Below are 21577 nucleotides of genomic sequence, written 5' to 3' on the forward strand. Positions count from 1 at the left end.
GTGTATGTGCATGTATGTATCTATGTGTATGTGCATGTATGTTTCTATGTGTATGTGCATGTATGTGTCTATGTGTATGTGCATGTGTGTGTCTATGTGCATGTGCATGTATGTGTCTATGTGCATGTTCATTTATGTGGCTATGTGTGTGTGCATGTATGTATCTATGTGTGTGTGCATGTATGTATCTATGTGTATGTGCATGTATGTATCTATGCGTATGTGCATGTATGTATCTATGTGTATGTGCATGTATGTATCTATGTGTATGTGCATGTATGTATCTATGTGTATGTGCATGTATGTATTTATGTGTATGTGCATGTATGTATCTATGTGTATGTGCATGTATGTATCTATGTGTATGTGCATGTATGTTTCTATGTGTATGTGCATGTATGTTTCTATGTGTATGTGCATGTATGTTTCTATGTGTATGTGCATGTATGTGTCTATGTGCATGTATGTGTCTATGTGCATGTGCATTTATGTGGCTATGTGTGTGTGCATGTATGTATCTATGTGTATGTGCATGTATGTGTCTATGTGTATGTGCATGTATGTGTCTATGTGCATGTGCATTTATGTGGCTATGTGTGTGTGCATGTATGTATCTATGTGTGTGTGCATGTATGTATCTATGTGTGTGTGCATGTATGTATCTATGTGTGTGTGCATGTATGTATCTATGTGTGTGTGCATGTATGTATCTATGTGTGTGTGCATGTATGTGTCTATGTGTATGTGCATGTATATGTTCATGTCTATGTATCTATGTGTATGTGCATGTATGTATCTATGTGTGTGTGCATGTATGTGTCTATGTGTATGTGCATGTATGTGTCTATGTTCATGTGCATGTATGTGGCTATGTGTGTATGTAATTGGAGCCAGCAGTTGTTATAAACCTTGCAGTTAAACCATTCAGTAGTTTTTCAGCTATTTAAAAATTTAAATGTATTGCTTTTGAAATGTCTAATAATAAAACATAACATTTTTGTTTATTATTCCTGCAGCGCAAACTGTTTAGCTACATTGTTTAAAGGGACACTCAAGACAAAAAAAACTTTTAGGATTCTGAAAAAGCAGCAGTTTTAAGCGACTTTCCCATTCACTTCCATTATCAGATTTTGCACAATCTTTTTATATTCACACTTTTTGGGGAACAAGATCTTACTGAGTCACCTCACAAAATTATAAAGTATCACATTCACTATATGGCCAAACAAAAATGATTTCCAAATTCCTATTCCGTATGTTACTTGCCCTTGCAAATGATGTAGAGTCTAACCCTGCTCCCCTAACAAATTCCATTCCTAGCCTTCCAGCTAAAAAAAGGCCTCTCCTTTGTGCACTGTAATATCCGCAGCTTACTACCAAAAATTGATGCACTGCAAGCTTGGTGTTTACAATACAAGCCCAAAATCATTGTGATCTCTGAATCGTGGCTAACTGCAAAAATACCTGACTCTGCCATTGCAATACATGGATATTCATGCCATACAAATGATAGAGCAAAGAGAGGAGGCGGCATTGTAATTTATGTTGACAATTCCACAAAGTACACCCCCATAAAAAAATCTAGCTCTCCTGCCACCTTTGATTTCCTTTATGGCACAATTGAGATCCCATGCAGTAAATCAATAATTGTTGCAGGGATCTACCGCCCACCTAGCTCCCCTGTGCATTCCCTTTCTGACATAGCCCATCTCCTTAGTGAAACCATAGCTCAAAACCCAAACCAAAAAGTGAAATTTTGGTTTTTGGAGATTTTAATATTGATTGGATGAATCCAAAAAATAACAGTTGTCGCTCGCTGTTTAAATCTCTGCAGCTAACGCAATTAATCTCCTCCCCAACTCGCATAAACATCAAAAGCCGTAATCACACCCTGCTTGACTGGATTCTCTCCACTTCTCCCGACCGAATCCAGGAAGCAGGTGTTCTCCCTAACAATTTCAGTGACCACTGCCTAGTGTACTGCGTGCATAAAATAAAGGCAACTAAATCCTCTCCCAAGGTTAAAATCACCAGGTCCTTCAAAAAATGTAATCTTCAATCATTTCTAAATGACATCAAGAACCTCCCCTGGCACAGATTAAACCTAATCCCAGATCTAGATTCTGCAGTTGAATTCTTCCAGTCTGAACTCCTACAAGTTTGGAATTTACATGCCCCGCTGCGTAAGGTGAGAGTAAAAGGAGCACACTTAAATTGGATCACAGCTGACCTCATTCAAATGTACCAGTTTCGGGATTCATTGTGGTCAAAGTTCAAGCATACAGGCTCTATGAATGATCACTGTGTATATAGACAATGGCGAAATATATGCACTAAACAAACAAAATTGGCCAAGGCCCAATATTTCTGTGAAAATCTGAAAAATAACACATCAAACCCTAGAAAGTTTTGGAAACTCATAAGCAACTTACAAAATCCACCAATCCACTCCCAACCCCCCACTGTCAATGTGGACAACCATACCCTGCAACTCCCCTTAGAAGTAGCAAATGCCTTTAATAGTTATTTTGTCAGATGCTCCACCACCCTGATTGACAAACTAATAAATGACCCGCATCCTGAAACTACAAATGTGGATCAGGCCCCACTAAATCAGCAAAGACCCAATATAGAGAAGTTCAATTTTAGACCTGTACCCATCAATGTCGTTAAGAAACACCTTAATAATCTAAAAATGAAAAACCAGTCTGGACCTGATCAAATCCCAGCAATGCTGTTGAAGCTCAGTGCGCCAGCAATTGCTAAACCCATCACAACCCTAATTAACGAATCCTTGGTGTCTGGATACATACCCAAACTTTGGAAAACTGCAAGAGTAGTGCCTATCCATAAAAGCGGGGAGTTAACCTTGGTTTCTAATTATCGTCCTATATCTTTGCTCCCAGTATTGTAAAAAATCTTAGAAAAATGCGTCCATACGCAACTATGTGAGTATTACCAACAATCTAACTATCTGACCCCTGATCAATCAGGTTTTCGCCCGAATCACTCCACTACAACTGCCCTCCTAAAAGTTTGCAACAACATCCAAACTGGCATGGAACAAGGAGACCTATCTGGAGCTATTTTCCTTGATTTTGCAAAGGCCTTTAACACAGTAAACCACGACATACTTCTGCTCAATCTAAAAAACTCAGGTATTGGTGATCGTCCGCTAACCTGGTTTTGATCATATGTATCGTATCGATCACAATATGTCTCTGTTTCTGACAGCGACTCCCTCCCTCTCCCGGTCACGTGTGGTGTTCCCCAAGGTTCCATTCTCGGCCCCCTACTATTCACATTTTTTATAAATGATCTGCCTAATGTCTGCAAATCCTCAACTGTACACATGTACCACATGTACTCAGACGACACGGTAATCTATGCAAACAATTCCGATCTGCCGCAGCTTGAAGCAGTGCTCCAAGACCAATTCACAGAGGTAGAAAAGTGGATCTCAAAAAACAAACTCTTCCTAAACACTGACAAAACTGTCACAATGATCTTTGGAACGGGACCTAAATTACAAAATTCCCATCTACGCATCAAAACAAAATCCAATTGCACGCTGACCACAGTCCACTCTTTCAAATACTTGGGTATGTTGTTAGACCCCAATCTATCTTTTGGCCTCCACATAGAAAAACTTGCATCTAAACTTTATCCAAAACTAGGTGCCCTGTACAGAAACAAATCCTGCCTCCGCCCTACAGTAGAGGAAAAGATTGTACAGCAAATGCTGATGCCTATTATGGATTATGGGGACATAGTATACGCACCTGCACCGCAAACTCACCTTAATAAACTGTATAACTCGTTCTGCCACTTTGTGCTACAATGTAACTACAGGACCCACCATTGTGACATGCTAAAAGAACTAAACTGGCTGTCGCTGGAATCCAGACGCACCGTCCATCTTTCCTGCCTTGTGTTTAAGAGCCTTTCTGGGAAGCTCCCACCCTACCTGAGCAGAATGCCCTCCCTGGCTATTCCCACCTCCTATAACCTCCGATCCAATAACAGCACATTATTTAGTTTGCCTCAATACAAAAAGAAAGCAGCTCGATCCTCCTTTTCCTACAGATCACCACAGTTATGGAACGAGCTCCCGAACACTTTCAAACCTTCCCCAAACCTAATATCCTTTAAGAGATCCCTCTCTACATATCTCAAAACAGAATGCTGCTGTCATGGTTGATTATATATTTCCTACCTGTTCTATGTTAAATGTTTGCATCTATTGTGTATTATTATTGTTTCTGTATTTTATTGTACCCTATTGTATCAATGCAATGTTTTGTGTACCCAGGACATACTTGAAAAAGAGAGAAATCTCAATGTATCCTTCCTGGTAAAATATTTTATAAATAAATAAATAAATGTGCACAAGCTGACAGGGTATACATATACTACTCTGTGATTGGCTGATTGGTCACATGATACAGGGGGCCGGAAAATGGGAGGAAAAAAAAATTGCCAGAAAAAAAAAAATGCTTATTTTAAATTCAGAGTAGGTGTTATTGCATTGTCTTTTTATTATGCACTTGTCTATTATGCAATTCTACTGCATTAAGTGGTCCTTTAAAGCTCTTCAGGCGCCTAGACAAATAGCCTCTGGTATCTCATGGTGAAAGCAGGTAAATCTGTTTTGTAGTTTATAATTATATACTGTTACATGCTGCTGAATCTGCTTGTGTGCTTTGCACTACATCTGTATTTGTGTAAATTAGTATTCATTTATATTTAAAATATTGAAATGTGATAAATGTGTTATAATATTATCATATACAGATCAGTTTTTCATTGAGAATAAAGTTTTATTGTGTTGGGGGGCGTGTCCGAACACCGACTAGAATGGCTGCTTTTTGTCTATGGCTGTGAATCTGGGCAGATAAATCCGCTGTTTATCGCTCATTAGCACTCAAATTCAAGGCTTCTTCAAGTACTATTGTGCTGTCTACCTCTAACGGAGCAGTATTTTACAGTTTTTTCCAGCCCTGCAGACCAGACCTAATGAGGTACGCAGCGGAGGCCTAACATCGGCCTGGATCCTCATTCGCCCTCCCCAATTTCCTGATAAGTCAGGTCCGGCAGCTGAAATAGCTGAGCAGCTACAAGAGCTGAATTTTAGCCGTACAACACAGCAAATACTGTGAACTTTATCATACTAATGGAGTTGAACCACGTAAAACTGCTGAAGTTGGTGGACTGTTTATTTCAAGACCACATTTCGCGCTTTACAGAGACCTTACATCTAACATGGGGGAGTCTGAGTAAAACCGCAACACCAAGGCTACTGCTCCCTTCGGAGGGCAAATTGGCTCTGCCACCAGACACCCATTTAATGGAACCTGCGGAGACAATGTGCCAGGTAGATAGAGTGGCGACAACCTCCCGGGGCAGGGGAAGCAATATGGCAGTACTTGGTACAGCTGACAGGTCGGTACAGAAGGAGAGTGAGGGGGTCGCTAAGACAAGACATGGGGTTATGTCCGGTGATCCGGCTACCGTTAAGACCCGCTCCAAGACCCTAAATCAAGGACAAAATGAGGAGAGAGATCATATGAGTGAAATGGTGTATGGTCACAGCCCTGACTCCCAGCTGTTAAGAGACGTCCTGAACGAGTTGTTGTCTTACACCCGCTGTGAATCTCAGAGTTCCACACTGGAGCAGTGGTTGCTTACAATAGAGGGACTCCTTGGTGCAGAATACGAGTCACGCTGCAAGATCACCTCTGCACTCGAGATCCAACTGAGCGGACTCAAATTGTTTCTGTGCCCCAGATCAGGAGTGGGGTAACTTAATAATATGTTATTTAGGAGTTAATTACTCACTTGGCGGGACTGATTTATTGACTCTCACATCTCGATGGATGTTACTTGTTAGCTATGTCCCGGTTATATTTAGTGTTTCCACTCTGTTTATGGATGCTTACTGTTGGCCATACAAGTTTGTCTGTACTTTTTCTTAAGTTAATAATATGCGTTTGATTATATCCTGTTTTTTACTACTAGTTAGCTACGTATAGTTTATAGATAATCAAGTCGTCTGGGATGATATGATATTATGCACAGAGGCAGGCTTGTAACAATTCCCCCATTTGTGCCACCCCATGAACTCCTTGCTTACTGTTTTTTTACTTATTAATTAGTGCTAACTTTCATCTTATTTCCAAGTCTACTGATAGTCTACATTCATTTACTCCCTCTGCCCCTACAAGCGTTAATGAACAGGTGGTACAACTCCTCTGATATTTGTATACCATCTTGAATATGTATGTCTATAGATCCATATCCCCTAAGATGGTATATCGTTAGATTAGAAAGACCAATTTCAGACCTCCTTCCCCAGTTTGTAAAATTATTATTCACAGTTGCCCAACCAAGGTTATTTCCTAGTCCATATTGATTACATTCCCATGTATATATGCGGCAGGGGTCCAAGAGTGGCCCTATATATTCAATAATCACTGAGTGACCCCTATAACCCCTCTTTCTACTCTTTCCTTAGGGTAAAAGTACACGTGAAGCTATCGTTTACCTTAAGAGGGAACCTGTTTTTCTAAAAGCCTTTATATTTCCATTTGGGGGTCACTCCTAATTTTTATTGTATCATCTATAGTTCTATAAATAGAAAAGAGGATTATATAGCTAATGTGGGCATAATAATGTTTATATCTCTCTGTAATATGATATGAGTAATTTAACACACTCTGTAAGATTTCTTTTATTGTTTGCATTCTGTGTTTCTACCCTCTGTATTTAATGAGAAGGGTTTGGCTTCTTGTTTTTTGGTTTTTACTTCTTGCCTTACACTTTCTATTTGTAAATTGTAAGCTTTTATCCTCAATAAAAAATATTTAAAAAAAAAAAAAGTTTTATTGTGTTGTCTGTTGCAATATAATTATAATCACGTCAACATAAAACTGTCATGATTCAGATAGAGCAGACAATTTTAAACATCTTTCTAATTTATTTCCATTAACAAAATGGGCACAGTTGTTTTATACTTACACTTTTTTAATCACCAGCTTCTACTGAGCATGTGCAAGAATTCAGAGCATGTATGTGTATGCATTTGTGATTGGCTGATGGTTGTCACATGATACAGGGGGAGTGGAAATAGTCATAACTAAAAAAAATATACTGCTCATTTAAAGTTCAGACTAAGTGCTATTGCATTGTCTTTTTATCATGCATGTGTTGTTTATGCAAATCTAATGTATTTACTGGTCCTTTAAATACAGTGTGTAATAAAGTTTTATTGGTCAAAATAAATAAATTAATTAAATTAAAGGGACATTAAACACTAAATAAATTCTAGATAGAATGAAGAATTCAAAGAAAAGATTAGTCTGAGAATAACATGTTGATTAATTTTTAAAGTTGTATTAGTTGTTTAAATATTGACAAAATAAGTGTAAAGTTTTAGTGTCTATAAAACAATGGGAGCTGCCATGTTGTAACTTAGGTTACCTTCTCTGCTGTAGCCAATTAGGGACAGTAATAAATAGGCCACTAGAGTGTGCAGCCAATGGCTGTGTGTTATATAACAGTGTTCTGCACTTTTAATTTCTAACAGGAACTGAAACAATCACAATTTTCAGAATGAGATTACAGGAAAGGGGAACAAAATAAATAATGAAAGTATATTGCAAAGTTCTTTTTATATATACAATTTTATCATTTTAAATTATCATCTCAAAGTGTTTAATGTCCTTTTAAATGTAAACACTTATAAATCCAAATGTTTAACCTGTTGTTAAAAGAATAGCTCTTGGGTAAAGGATTTTTTTTTTCTGCACTATTGATTTTGAAACTAGCATTTGAGAGGAGTGGCATAAAAATGAAATGTAAAATAAATGCAATAATAAAACTAACTTAAAGGATTAATGTTTTTTTTACACAAATGTTTTACTTTAAAAATACATTTTAACTAAGCAAATGTGTTAAACACAGCAGCAGATAAAGAGCTGAGCAGGACATGATGGTGTATATTGTCTACTTACATATGCTGCTCTTAATTGGCCCATCATCTGTGTCACTCAGCAGAATATTGCAGCTCCTGAGTGTAATTTAACTGTTTGCCGCCTATTGGACACATGGAACAGTTAATTAGTGACACATTATGCACATTGTTACGTAACATAAAACTGAGTATTACCTGGCTTTGAATGAGACGTTGCTTGCATATCACTATGTCAATAACCCTTGTACAAGTATTAAACACATAGTTAAAGTCAGCTCCAAAGTAGCAATGCACTACTGGAAGCTATCTGAACACATCTGATGAGCCAATGACAAGAGGCATATGTGTGTAGCTACCAATCAGCAGCTAGCTCCCAGAAATGCATTTTTGCTTTTGAGCCTACCTAGGTATGCTTTTTTTTTTACTAAATGATACCAAGAAAATGAAGTACATTTTATAAAAGTAAATTGAAAAGGAGCAATATTGCACTACTGGGAGCTAGCTGAAAGCCAATGACAAGAGTCAAATATGCGTAGCCACCTATCAGCAGCTCTTGAGCCTACCTAGCTATACTTTTCAACAAAGGATACAACAAAAACAAAACAAATTAGATAATAGAAATAAATTGGAAAGTCTGAGCTAGGGGGACTATTAAAAACTGCCCTGAGGGATGTTGTATTCTGGTGAGACTGGGGATTTATATAGTTTTATCAGCATCCTATTTGATAATAATAATTGTTCATGTTGGGGATTTGAAATACAAAACTCCTGCCTGGCTCAGTGATACGTAAAACCCTCAGGAATGTAAATATGTCGATCCATTGAATGAGTATAGGGGATCCTTAGATAGATTTGCTGAGTGAAGCTTCAAAGGAAAGTGACCATTCATATTGTGCGTGTTGGATCATATTTCCGTGCAGGTAGAAACTGTGCATGAATGATAAGCTGTGAGTATGTGGCTGCAGTGCACCGTGGGAGTCTATGGACAGAGATAGAAAATATCACAATAATGAACCTGTCAAGGAACTCTCTGCCAGTCTGGAGAAGGAGTCACTAGCCCACCCTGTGTTACACACAGATGCAGGCAAAACCCTCCTACAGTTTCCTACTGCTTCAGGGCTAGTGGAAATTTCCAGTGCTGTATATGTAAATATGACAGCAATGCAGGAAAGCAATGTATTCTGTGTAGCTATTGCATAGCTGGGAGATGAGATAAGGGCCTCAGAATAAAGCCCATAGGGTATTTGGCCTTAATATTAGGATTTGGCGGAAGGAAATCTTATATGGTTAGTGATTGCAGTAAGGGTTAAGGGTTATGGCTATGGTTAGTAATTGGAGTAGAGGTTGTGGCTATGGTTGGTGATAGGAGTAAGGGTTATGGCTGTGGTTTGTGATTGGAGTAAGGGTTTTGGCTATGGTTAGTGATTAGAATAAGGGTTATGGCTATGGTTAGTGTTTGGAGTTAAGGCTATGGCTATGGTTAGTGATTGGAGTAAAGATTATGGCTATGGTTAGTGATTGGAGTAAGGGCTATGACAATGGTTAGTGATCGGTGTAAGGGCTATGGCTATGGTTAGTGATCGGAGTAAGGGTTATGGCTATGATTAGTGATTGGAGTAAAGGTAATGGCTATGGTTAGTGAAAGGATTAAGGGTTATGGCTATGGATATTAATTGGAGTTAGCGCTATGGCCATGGTTATTTATTGGAGTTGGGGCTATGGCTATGGTTAGTGATTGGAGTAAGGGTTATGGCTATGGTTAGTGATTGGAGTAAGGGTTATGGCTAAGGTAAGTGGAAATTCCCAGTGCTGTATATGTTAATGTGACAGCAATGCAGGAAAGCAATGTATTCTGTGTAGCTATTGCATAGCTGGGAGACAATATAATGGCCTCAGAATAAAGCCCATAGGGTATCTGGCCTTCATAGTACTCCTAGGATGTGGTGTAAGGAAATCTTGTTTACGCCAAGGTCTGATTTTAAAGACCATGATATACAGGGACAATAGCTCACATATGGTTAGTGATTGGAGTACGGGTTATGGCTATGGTTAGTAATTGGAGTAAGGGTTATGGCTATGGTTATTTATAGGAGTAAGGGTTATGGCTATGGTTAGTAAGTGGAGTAGGGGTTATGGCTATGGTTAGTTATTGGAGTAGGGGGTTATGGCTATGGAGAGTGATTGGAGTAAGGTGTAAGGCTATGGTTAGTAATTGGAGTAAGGGTTATGGCTATGGTTATTTATAGGAGTAAGGGTTATGGCTATGGTTAGTAAGTGGAGTAGGGGTTATGGCTATGGTTAGTGAAAGGAATAAGGGTTATGGCTATGGTTAGTGATTGGAGTAAGGGCTATGGCTATGGTTAGTTATTGGAGTAGGAGTTATGGCTATGGTTAGTGATTGGATTAAGGGTTATGGCTATGGTAAGTGATTAGAGTAATGGTTATGGCTATGGTTAGTTATTGGAGTAATGGTTATGGCTATGGATAGTGATTGGAGTAGGGGGTTATGGCTATGGATAGTGATTGGAGTAAGGTGTAAGGCTATGGTTAGTAATTGGAGTTAAGGTTATGGCTATGGTTAGTGATTGGAGTAAGGGCTATGGTTAGTTATTGGAGTAGGAGTTATGGCTATGGTTAGTGATTGGATTAAGGGTTATGGCTATGGTTAGTGATTAGAGTAAGGGTTATGGCTATGGTTAGTTATTGGAGTAAGGGTTATGGCTATGGATAGTGATTGGAGTAAGGGTTATGGCTATGGTTAGTAACTGGAGTAAGGGTTATGTCTATGATTAGTAACTGGAGTAAGGGATGTGGCTATTGTTAGTTATTAGAATAAGGGCTATGACTATGGTTAGTGATTGGAGTAAGAGTTATGGCTATGGTTAGTGATTAGATTTAGGGTTATGGCTATGGTTAGTGATTGGAGTAATCATTATGGGTAAGGTTAGTGATTAGAGTAATGGTTATGGCTGTGGTTAGTGATTAGAGTAAGGGTAATGGCTATGGTTAGTAATTGGAGTAAGGATTATGGGTAAGGTTAGTGATTGGAGTAAGGGTTATGGCTATGGTTAGTGATTAGAGTAAGGGTTATGGCTATGGTTAGTGATTGGAGTAAGGATTATGGGTAAAGTTAGTGATTAGAGTAAGGGTTATGGCTATGGCTAGTGATTAGAATAAGGGTTCTAACTATGGTTAGTGATTAGAATAAGGGTTATTGCGATTGGAGTAAGGCTTATGGCTATGTTTAGTGATTAGAGTAAGGATTAAGGGTAAGGTTACTGATTAGTGTAATGGTTATGGCTATGGTTAGTGATTAGAATAAGGGCTATGGCTAGGGTTAGTGATTGGAGTAAGGATTATGGCTATAGTTAGTGGTTGGAATAAGGGTTATGGCTATGTTTAGGGATTGGAATAAGGGTTATGGCTATGGTCAGGGTTTGGAGTATGGGTAATAACTATGGTTAGTGACTGGAGTAAGGTTTATGGCTTTGGTTTGGGATTGGAATAAGGGTTATGGCTATGGTTAGGGATTGGAATAAGTGTTTTGTATATGGTTAGTAATTGGAGTAAGCATGTTGGCTATGGTTAGAGATTGGAGTGAAGGTTATATCTATGGTTAAAGACTGAAGTAAGCATTATGGCTAAAGTTAGGTATTGGGGTGAGGGATATTGCTATAGTTATAGACTGGGGTTAATGTTAGAGTTAGGGATTAGGGTTATAGAGTGGGTTTAGAATTAGAGTTTAGGTTAAGATTACTGTTAGGGATTGTATTAATTTTAGGGTTATTGCTATGGTTAGGGATTGGGGTTAAGGCTATTGCTAGGGTTAGGGATTGTATTAATTTTAATATAGGTAATGTGTGTGAATTAGTAACATGGCACAACTCATAGTTGTGTATTTTTCGATCGGCATTTAACATGTATGGAAGAATAATGATCAATTAACTGATAATAATCACACTTTGTGTAACAACACTAATGTGATGCATCACATATATATGACTCTCAAATTTGGGCCTTTGACAGGGGTATCTGTTTGTATCGGCTTACATTGCAACATATACAGAGTAATCGTGGCATATTTAAAACTTGTCACGGATTATTATCCCTTCAGATCTGGGAGGTGTGTAACAACAATCCGGTCATAACAAAGGAGGCCAAATGACATGGTCACGTGACATTTTCTATCCATTCACAGACATTCGAGTCTGAGGCACTAGTATATATGGATGTAATCTCGGCACCTGTCATGTTTTTTGTTTGAGTTACCATCCAATCAGATCTGGGAGGTGTGTAACTTTGGTCCAGTCATAACGAAGGAGATCACGTGACATGATCACATGTCCTGTCTTATCCACTCACAGACTTTTGTCTCTGATAGACTATCATATAGGCATGTACACAACACTGCCTGCTGATTGGTTAACTTATCCTTTTTAAAGGTATGTCAAACGACTACCAGGTTTTCCTTTTGAAGAAGCTGAGGCGAAATGCGCATCAGGCGACAGTTACCGGATGTATATCGTACAGACATATGTGTGAGACATTTTCCACATATACTTGAGATACTGATGCTTTAGTTTAACTTGTACTCTGAGGGGCTGGGTAGAGCAGTACTGTTGCTATAATTGGGATCGTGTCCCTACTTCTATTTGAGATATATTTCTCTCCTAGTCTCTCTTACTGATAAGTGGTTTTGGGTTGTTTTACCCTTTTGCAGTTAGTATCTTTGATTAAGAGGTTTACGTACCTTATTGTACAATATACATTGGGGTTACATTTTATATAACTTTTAACCATCGTCTGTTTTTGGAGTTCTATTTTTGGGGGGTAAACCTCAGATATTTTAATTCATTAGCTATTAAAAGTTATTTTTTAATTTATTTATGTCTATCATGTTTTGTGTCATTGCTACCTTTTCACCATATCTATGCTAAGCGAGTGCTCCTTAGGGTGTATCTTTTCTATAGTTATACACTATTGTATTAATTTTATTGTTATGGCTATGGTTAGAGATTGTATTGTATTCATTGTACGGTTATGGCTAGGGTTAGAGATTGTATTAATGTTATGGTTATGGCTATGTTTAGGGATTGTATTGTATTCATTGTACGGTTATGGCTAGGGTTAGAGATTGTATTAATGTTATAGTTATGGCTATGTTTAGGGATTGTATTGTATTCATTGTACGGTTATGGCTAGGGTTAGAGATTGTATTAATGTTATGGTTATGGCTATGTTTAGGGATTGTATTGTATTCATTGTACGGTTATGGCTAGGGTTAGAGATTGTATTAATGTTATAGTTATGGCTATGTTTAGGGATTGTATTGTATTCATTGTACGGTTATGGCTAGGGTTAGAGATTGTATTAATGTTATGGTTATGGCTATGTTTAGGGATTGTATTGTATTCATTGTACGGTTATGGCTAGGGTTAGAGATTGTATTAATGTTATGGTTATGGCTATGTTTAGGGATTGTATTGTATTCATTGTATGGTTATGGCTAGGGTTAGAGATTGTATTAATGTTATGGTTATGGCTATGTTTAGGGATTGTATTGTATTCATTGTACGGTTATGGCTAGGGTTAGAGATTGTATTAATGTTATGGTTATGGCTATGGCTAGGGATTGTATTGTATTCATTGTACGGTTATGGCTAGGGTTAGAGATTGTATTAATGTTATGGTTATGGCTATGGCTAGGGATTGTATTGTATTCATTGTACGGTTATGGCTAGGGTTAGAGATTGTATTAATGTTATGGTTATGGCTATGGCTAGGGATTGTATTGTATTCATTGTACGGTTATGGCTAGGGTTAGAGATTGTATTAATGTTATGGTTATGGCTATGTTTAGGGATTGTATTGTATTCATTGTACGGTTATGGCTAGGGTTAGAGATTGTATTAATGTTATGGTTATGGCTATGGCTAGGGATTGTATTAATTTTACGGTTATTGCTAGGGTTAGAGATTGTATTAATTTTACGGTTATGGCTAGGGTTAGAGAGATTGTATTAATGTTATAGTTATGGCTATGGTTAGGGATTGTATTAATTTTACAGTTATGGCTATGTTTAGGGATTGAATTGTATTCATTTTATGGTTATGGCTAGGGTTAGAGATTGTATTAAAGGGACAGTCAAGTATAAATTAAACTTTAATTATTCAGATAGGACTTTTAATTTTAATTGACTTTCCAATTTACTTTTATCATCAAATTTGCTTTTTTCTCTTGGTATTCTTAGTTTAAACTAAACCTAGGTAGGCTCATATGCTAATTTCTAAGCCTTTGAGGGCTGCCTCTTATCACATGCTTTTAAATCTCTTTTCAACACAAAGAGACAGAAAGTACACATGGGCCATATAGATAACACTGTGTTCAGGCACAGGGGGTTATTTAAGATTTAGCACAAAACAATGCTAAATTTAAGACAATAGATAATAAACAGTCCCAGTCATGTGATCAGGGGGCTGGAAGAAGGTTCCTAGATACAAGGTAATCACACAGGTAAAAAGTGTATTAATATAACTGTGTTGGTTTTGCAAAACTGGGGAATGAGTAATAAAGGGATTATCTATCTTTTAAAACAATAACAATTCTATGGTTGACTGTCCCTTTAATGATATGGTTATGGCTATGGCTAGGGATTGTATTAATTTTATCGTTATTGCTAGGGTTAGAGATTGTATTAATTTTACGTTTATTGCTAGGGTTAGAGATTGTATTAATTTTATCGTTATTGCTAGGGTTAGAGATTGTATTAATTTTATCGTTATTGCTAGGGTTAGAGATTGTATTAATTTTACGGTTATTGCTAGAGTTAGGGTTTAGGGTTAAGGCTATGGCTATGGTTAGGGATTGGAGTTAAGGCTATGGCTATGGTTGGGATTTGAGTAATGGCTTATGTCTGTGATTAGGGATTGAGGTTAGTGTAACAGATGGGGGTCAGGTATTGGGATTAAGTATATATATAAGGATTAGGGACAATTTTAGGGTTATGTGCAGGGGTTGAGATTAGTGTTAAATATATGGTTTATGATTGGGATTAGGATTAGAGCTATGGCTAGAAAAGGTTAGATATTACAGTTAGCAATTGGGTTGGGGTTAAGGCTATGGGTAGGGATTGCAATTATTAAGGGATTATTTTAAGTGATTGGAGGTAGGGTCATGGCTACAGCTGGGGATTGAGATTAGTTTTAGAGATGAGATAAGGTTAGAGCTGTAGGTACGAAGAGGCATAATATTATGGGTATGGCTAGGGATTGGATTTAAAGGGGCCTAAACCCAAAAGTTTTCTTTCATGATTCAGATAGAACAACTTTCCAATTTACCTCTATTATCTAGCTTGTTCCGTTCTCTGTTGAGAAACAGCAATTCACTTGGGTGAGCCAATAGCATGAGGTATATATGTGAAGCTACCAATCAGTAGCTCTCGAGCCTACCTAGATAAGATTTTCAACAATGAATACCAAGAGATAAAAAACAATTAAATAAAAGAAGTAAATTAGAAAGTTGTTTAAAATGGCATGCTCTATCTGAAGCATGAAATAATTTATTTTTTCATGTTGCTTTAAGATTTTGGTTTGATTTAGAGTTGTGGCTAGATATTGGGATTTAGGGTTAAATGTTAAGATAAGGATTAAGACTACAGATAGGGATTGAGATTAAGTCAAATTTAAAGTTATAGATCGGGATTAGGGTAAGAGCTAGGGATAGATGGGAATATATATTAGCGTTATTGATTGGGTTATGGCTATTGGTAGGTTTTGGGATTAGGGTAAGATCTAGAGTTAGATGGGAATAAATATTAGCATTATTGATTGGGTTATGGCTATTGGTAGGGTTTGGGATTAGGATTAGAGCTAGGGTTAGGCAGGAATATATATTAGCTTTATTAATTGGTTTATGGCTATTGGTAGGGTTTGGGATTAGGGTAAATGCTAGGGTTAGGCAGGAATATATATTAGTGTTATTTATTGGGTTATGGCTATTGGTAGGGTTTGCGATTAGGGTAAATGCTAAGGTTAGACAGGAATAAATATTAGCATTATTGATTGGGTTATGGCTGTTGGAAGGGTTTAGGATTAGGGTAAGAGCTAGGGTTGGGCAGGAATATTTATTAGCATTATTGATTGAGTTATGTCTATTGGTAGGGTTTGGTTTTAGGGTAAAAACTAGGGTTATATATGAATATATGATTGGATTATGGCTATTGGTAGGGTTTGGAATTAGGGTTAGAGCTATAGTTTGACAGGAATATATATTAGTGTTATTGATTAGGTTATGGCTATTGGTAGGGTTTGGGATTAGGATTAGAGCGATGGTTAGATGGGAATATATATTAGCATTATTGATTGGGTTATAGCTATTGGTAGAGTTTGGGATTAGGGTAAGAGCTAGGGTTAGGCAGGAATATATATTAGCCTTATTGATGAGGTTATGGCTTTTGCTATGGTTTAGGATTAAGGCAAGTGCTATGGTTAACAGGAATATATATTAGTGTTATTGTTTGGGTTATTGCTATTGGTAGGGTATAGAATTAGGGTAAAAGCTAGGGTTAGGCAGGGAAATGTATTAGCATTATTGATTGAGTTATGGCTATTGGTAGGGTTTGGGATTAGGGTTAGAGCTATGGTTTGACAGGAATATATAATAGAGTTATAGAATGGGTTATGGCTAATTGGTAGGGTTTGTGATTAGGGTAAAAGATAGGATTAGAGCTATGGCTAGATGGGAATATATATTAGCATAATTGATTGGGTTATGGCTATTGATACGGTTTAGGATTATGGCAAGAGCTATGGTTAGATAGGAATATATATTAGCATTATTGATTGGGTTATGGCTATTGGTAGGGTTTGGGATTAGGGTTAGAGCTATGTTATGACAGAAATATATATTAGTGTTATTATGGCTTTTGGTAGGGTTTGGGATTAGGATTAGAGCTATGGCTAGATGGGAATATATATTAGCATGATTGATTGGGTTATGGCTATTGATACGGTTTAGGATTATGGCAAGAGCTATGGTTGGGATAGGAATATATATTAGCGTTATTGATTGGGTTATGGCTATTAGTAGGGTTTTGGATTAGGGCAAGAGCTAGGGTTAGGCAGGAATATATAATAGTGTTATTGATTGGGTTATGGCTATTGGTAGGGATTGGGATAAGGATTAGAGCTAGGGTTAGGCATGAATATATATTAGCATTATTGATTGGTTTATGGCTATTGGTAAAGTTTGGGATTAGGGTAAGAGCTAGGGTTAGACAGGAATATATATTAGCATTTTTTGATTGGGTTATTACTATTGGTAGGGTTTTGGATTAGGGCAAGAATTAGGGTTAGGTAGGAATATATATTAGCATTATTGATTGGTTTATTGCTTTTGGCAGGGTTTGGGATTAGGTTAAAAGCTATGGTTAGGCAGGAATATATATTAGTGTTATTCACTGAGTTATGGCTATTGGTAGGGTTTGGGATTAGGGTTAGAGCTATGGTTAGGCAGTAATATATATATATAAGCAGGATTTATTGGGTTATGGCTATGTGCAGGTGTTGAGATTAGGGTAAGAGGTAGGTTTAGGGATTTGGGTCAGTTTAGATATCAGGGTTATGGCTCTAGATTGGGATGGATATTAAGTTTAAACATATGGTTAGAAATTAGAATTAAGATTAGGTTTAGAGACTTGGGGATTAGGGTTAACATTAAGGACTGGGATTAGTGTAGATAATAAGGTTAGGGTTAAAGCAATGGTATGCCTTGGCATAAGGGTAATGTTATGGTCAGGGGTGTGGATTAGGGTTAGATATTAGGGTTATGGATAAGGGTTGGGATTGACAGCTAGAATTGGAATTAGAGTTAGGGTTAATAGGGTTAGACAATAGCGTTAGGTCTATGGCTACAGATAGTAACTGAGATAAGGGTTAAATATATGGTTCTAGACTGTAATTAGATTTAGACAACAACCTTTCTAACTACCTAAAAAAAGGAAAGATCATAAGAAAGAAGAGAGTGCTGAGCTATGTGAGTACCAGCTAGTTGTGCTCATGATCACTGAGACACAAGAGCGGCCACTACACATCTCAGCAGTTAAAGCTATGTGAGTACCAGCTAGTTGTGCTCATGGTCACTGAGACACAAGGGTAACCACTAAACATCTCACCAGTTAGAGCTATGTGAGTACCAGCTAGTTGTGCTCATGATCACTGAGACACAAGAGTGACAACTACACATCTCACCAGTTAGAGCTATGTGAGTACGAGCTAGTTTTGCTCATGATCACTGAGACAGAAGAGTGATCACTACACATCTCATCAGTTAGAGCTAGGTGAGTAACAGCTAGTTGTGATCATGATCACTGAGACAGTAAAGTGACCACTAGACATCTCAGCAGTTAGAGCTATGTGAGTACCTGCTAGTTTTACTCATGATCACCGAGACACAAGAGTGATCACTACACATCTCATCAGTTAGAGCAATGTAAGTACCAGCTAGTTATGATCATGATCACCGAGACGCAAGAGTGACCACTACACATCTCATCAGTTAGAGATATGTGAGTACCAGCTAGTTGTGATCATGATCACTGAGACACAAGAGTGACCACTACACATCTCAACAGTTAGAGCTATGTGAGTACCAGCTAGTTGTGATCATGATCACTGAGACCGAAGGGTGACCACTACACACCTCACCAGTTAGAGCTATCTGAGTACCAGCTAGTTGTGCTCATGATCACTGAGACACAAGAGTGACCACTACACATCTCAGCAGTTAGAGCTATGTGAGTACCAGCTAGTTGTGATCATGATCACTGTGACACAAGAGTGATAACTACACATCTTACAAGTTAGAGCTATACTACACATTTAAGCAGTTAGAGCTATTTGAGTACCAGCTAGTTGTGATCATGATCACTGAGACACAAGAGTGACAACTGCACATCTCACCAGTTAGAGCTATGTGAGTACAAGCTAGTTGTGCTCATGATCACTGAGACATGAGTGACCACTACACATCTAACCAGTTAGTGCTATGTGAGTACCAGCTAGTTGTGATAATGATCACTGAGACACAAGAGTGAGCAAAACAAAACATCTCAGCAGTTAGAGCTATGTGAGTACCAGCTCATTGTGATCAAGATCACTGAGACACAAGAATGACCACTACACACCTCACCAGTTAGAGCTATCTGAGTACCAGCTAGTTGTGCTCATGATCACTGAGACACAAGAGTGACCACTACACATCTCAGCAGTTAGAGCTATGTGAGTACCAGCTAGTTGTGATCATGATCACTGTGACACAAGAGTGATAACTACACATCTTACAAGTTAGAGCTATACTACACATTTAAGCAGTTAGAGTTATTTGAGTACCAGCTAGTTGTGATCATGATCACTGAGACACAAGAGTGACAACTGCACATCTCACCAGTTAGAGCTATGTGAGTACAAGCTAGTTGTGCTCATGATCACTGAGACATGAGTGACCACTACACATCTAACCAGTTAGTGCTATGTGAGTACCAGCTAGTTGTGATAATGATCACTGAGACACAAGAGTGAGCAAAACAAAACATCTCAGCAGTTAGAGCTATGTGAGTACCAGCTCATTGTGATCAAGATCACTGAGACACAAGAATGACCACTACACGTCACCAGTTAGAGCTATACTACACATCTCATCAGTTAAAACTATGTGAGTACCAGCTAGTTGTGATTGTGATCACTGAGACACAAGAGTGACCACTACACTTCTCACCCGTTAGAGCTATGTGAGTACCAGCTATTTGTGCTCATGGTCACTGAGACACGAGTGACCACTACACATCTCACCATTTAGTGCTATGTGAGTACCAGCTAGTTGTGATCATGATTGTGATCATGATAACTGAGCCATAAGAGTGAGCACTACACATCTCTCCAGTTATAGCTATGTGAGTACCAGCTAGTTGTGATCATGATCACTGAGACACAAGAGAAACCACTAAAAAATCTCATCAATTAGAGCTATGTGAGTACCAGCTAGTTGTGCTCATGATCACTGAGACACACTACACATCTCAGCAGTTAGAGCTATGTGAGTACCAGCTAGGTGTGTTCATGATCACTGAGACACAAGAGTGATAACTACACATCTCAGCAGTTAGACCTTTATGAGTACCAGCTTGTTGTGATCATGATCATCAAGACACAAGTGTGATCACTACATATCTCAACAGTTAGAGTTATGTGAGTACCAGCTAGTTGTGATCATGATCACTGAGACCGAAGGGTGACCACTACAAACCTCACCAGTTAGAGCTATCTGAGTACCAGCTAGTTGTGCTCATGATCACTGAGACACAAGAGTGACCACTACACATCTCAACGGTTAGATCTATGTGAGTACTAGCTAGTTGTGATTATGATCACTGAGACACAAGAGTGACCATTACACATCTCAGCAGTTCGATCTATGTGAGTACAAGCTAGTTGTTATCATGATGACTGATACACAAGAGTGACCACTACACATCTCAGCAGTTAGAGCTATGTGAGTACCAGCTAGTTGTGATCATGATCACAGAGACACAAGAGTGACCACTATGCATCTCACCAGTTAGAGCTATGTGAGTACCAGCTAGTTGTGATCATAATCACTGAGACACAAGAGTGATAACTACACATCTTACCAGTTAGAGCTTTGTGAGTACCAGCTAGTTGTGATCATAATCACTGAGACACAAGAGTGATAACTACACATCTCAGCAGATAGAGCTATGTGAGTACCAGCTAGTTGTGATCATAATCACTGAGACACAAGAGTGATAACTAAACATCTTACCAGTTAGAGCTTTGTGAGTACCAGCTAGTTGTGATCATAATCACTGAGACACAAGAGTGATAACTACACATCTCAGCAGATAGAGCTTTGTGAGTACCAGCTTGTTGTGATCATGATCACTGAGACACAAGAGTGATAACTACACATCTCAGCAGATAGAACTAGGTAGAGCTTTGCAGGTTCTCACCTTTGTAATAAATTAATAAAACAAACAGTTCTTTATAACTAAAGGAGTAATAATGAAACCCAAACATTTTCTTTTGTGATTCAGACAGAACATTCAATTTTAAAAAAGTTTCCATTTTACTTCTGTTATCAAGTTAGCTTCGTTCCCATGACATTCTTTGTTGAAGAGATACCTAGGTAGCATCTGGAGCACTACATGTCAGGAAATAGCGCTGCCCTCTAGTTCTCTTGCAAATGGGTAAGATTCTTGCAAAACTGCTGCCGTATAGTGCTCCAGACACAAGCAGATTCCTGATCTTACATCCCTGATTTTCAATAAAGATCCAGAGAGAACAAGAAATTTTGATAAACTAATTAAATTGTAAAGTTGTTTTTTGTTTGTTTTTTAAAAACATGTTTTGGGTTTCAGGTTATTTACTATAATTCCATGTGTGTCTTTTGTATGTGTTTATATATTCATACACAATCATATAATACATATCTGTCAATCTAAACTGTACATTGCTGCTGTGCAATTCACTGCACACTAAAAACAAATCCAGAAGCAGTGCAAATGTTTATGTTTCTCTGGCTGTAAAGGAG

The 21577-nt window shown here is 38.0% G+C and overlaps 1 long non-coding RNA gene across 1 annotated transcript in view; it reads right to left on the reverse strand.

Annotated features, from left to right (window-relative positions):
• Nucleotides 1-21577, reverse strand: part of LOC128644760 (uncharacterized) — a 261152-nt gene that overhangs the window by 233978 nt on the left and 5597 nt on the right. Inside the window, exon 2 of the long non-coding RNA XR_008400046.1 lies at nucleotides 8013-8094. This is a non-coding gene — a long non-coding RNA (uncharacterized LOC128644760). The remainder of the gene's footprint in view (nucleotides 1-8012; nucleotides 8095-21577) is intronic.

Source organism: Bombina bombina, chromosome 1, assembly GCF_027579735.1.
Source record: "Bombina bombina isolate aBomBom1 chromosome 1, aBomBom1.pri, whole genome shotgun sequence".
Taxonomy (NCBI): Eukaryota; Metazoa; Chordata; class Amphibia; order Anura; family Bombinatoridae; genus Bombina; species Bombina bombina.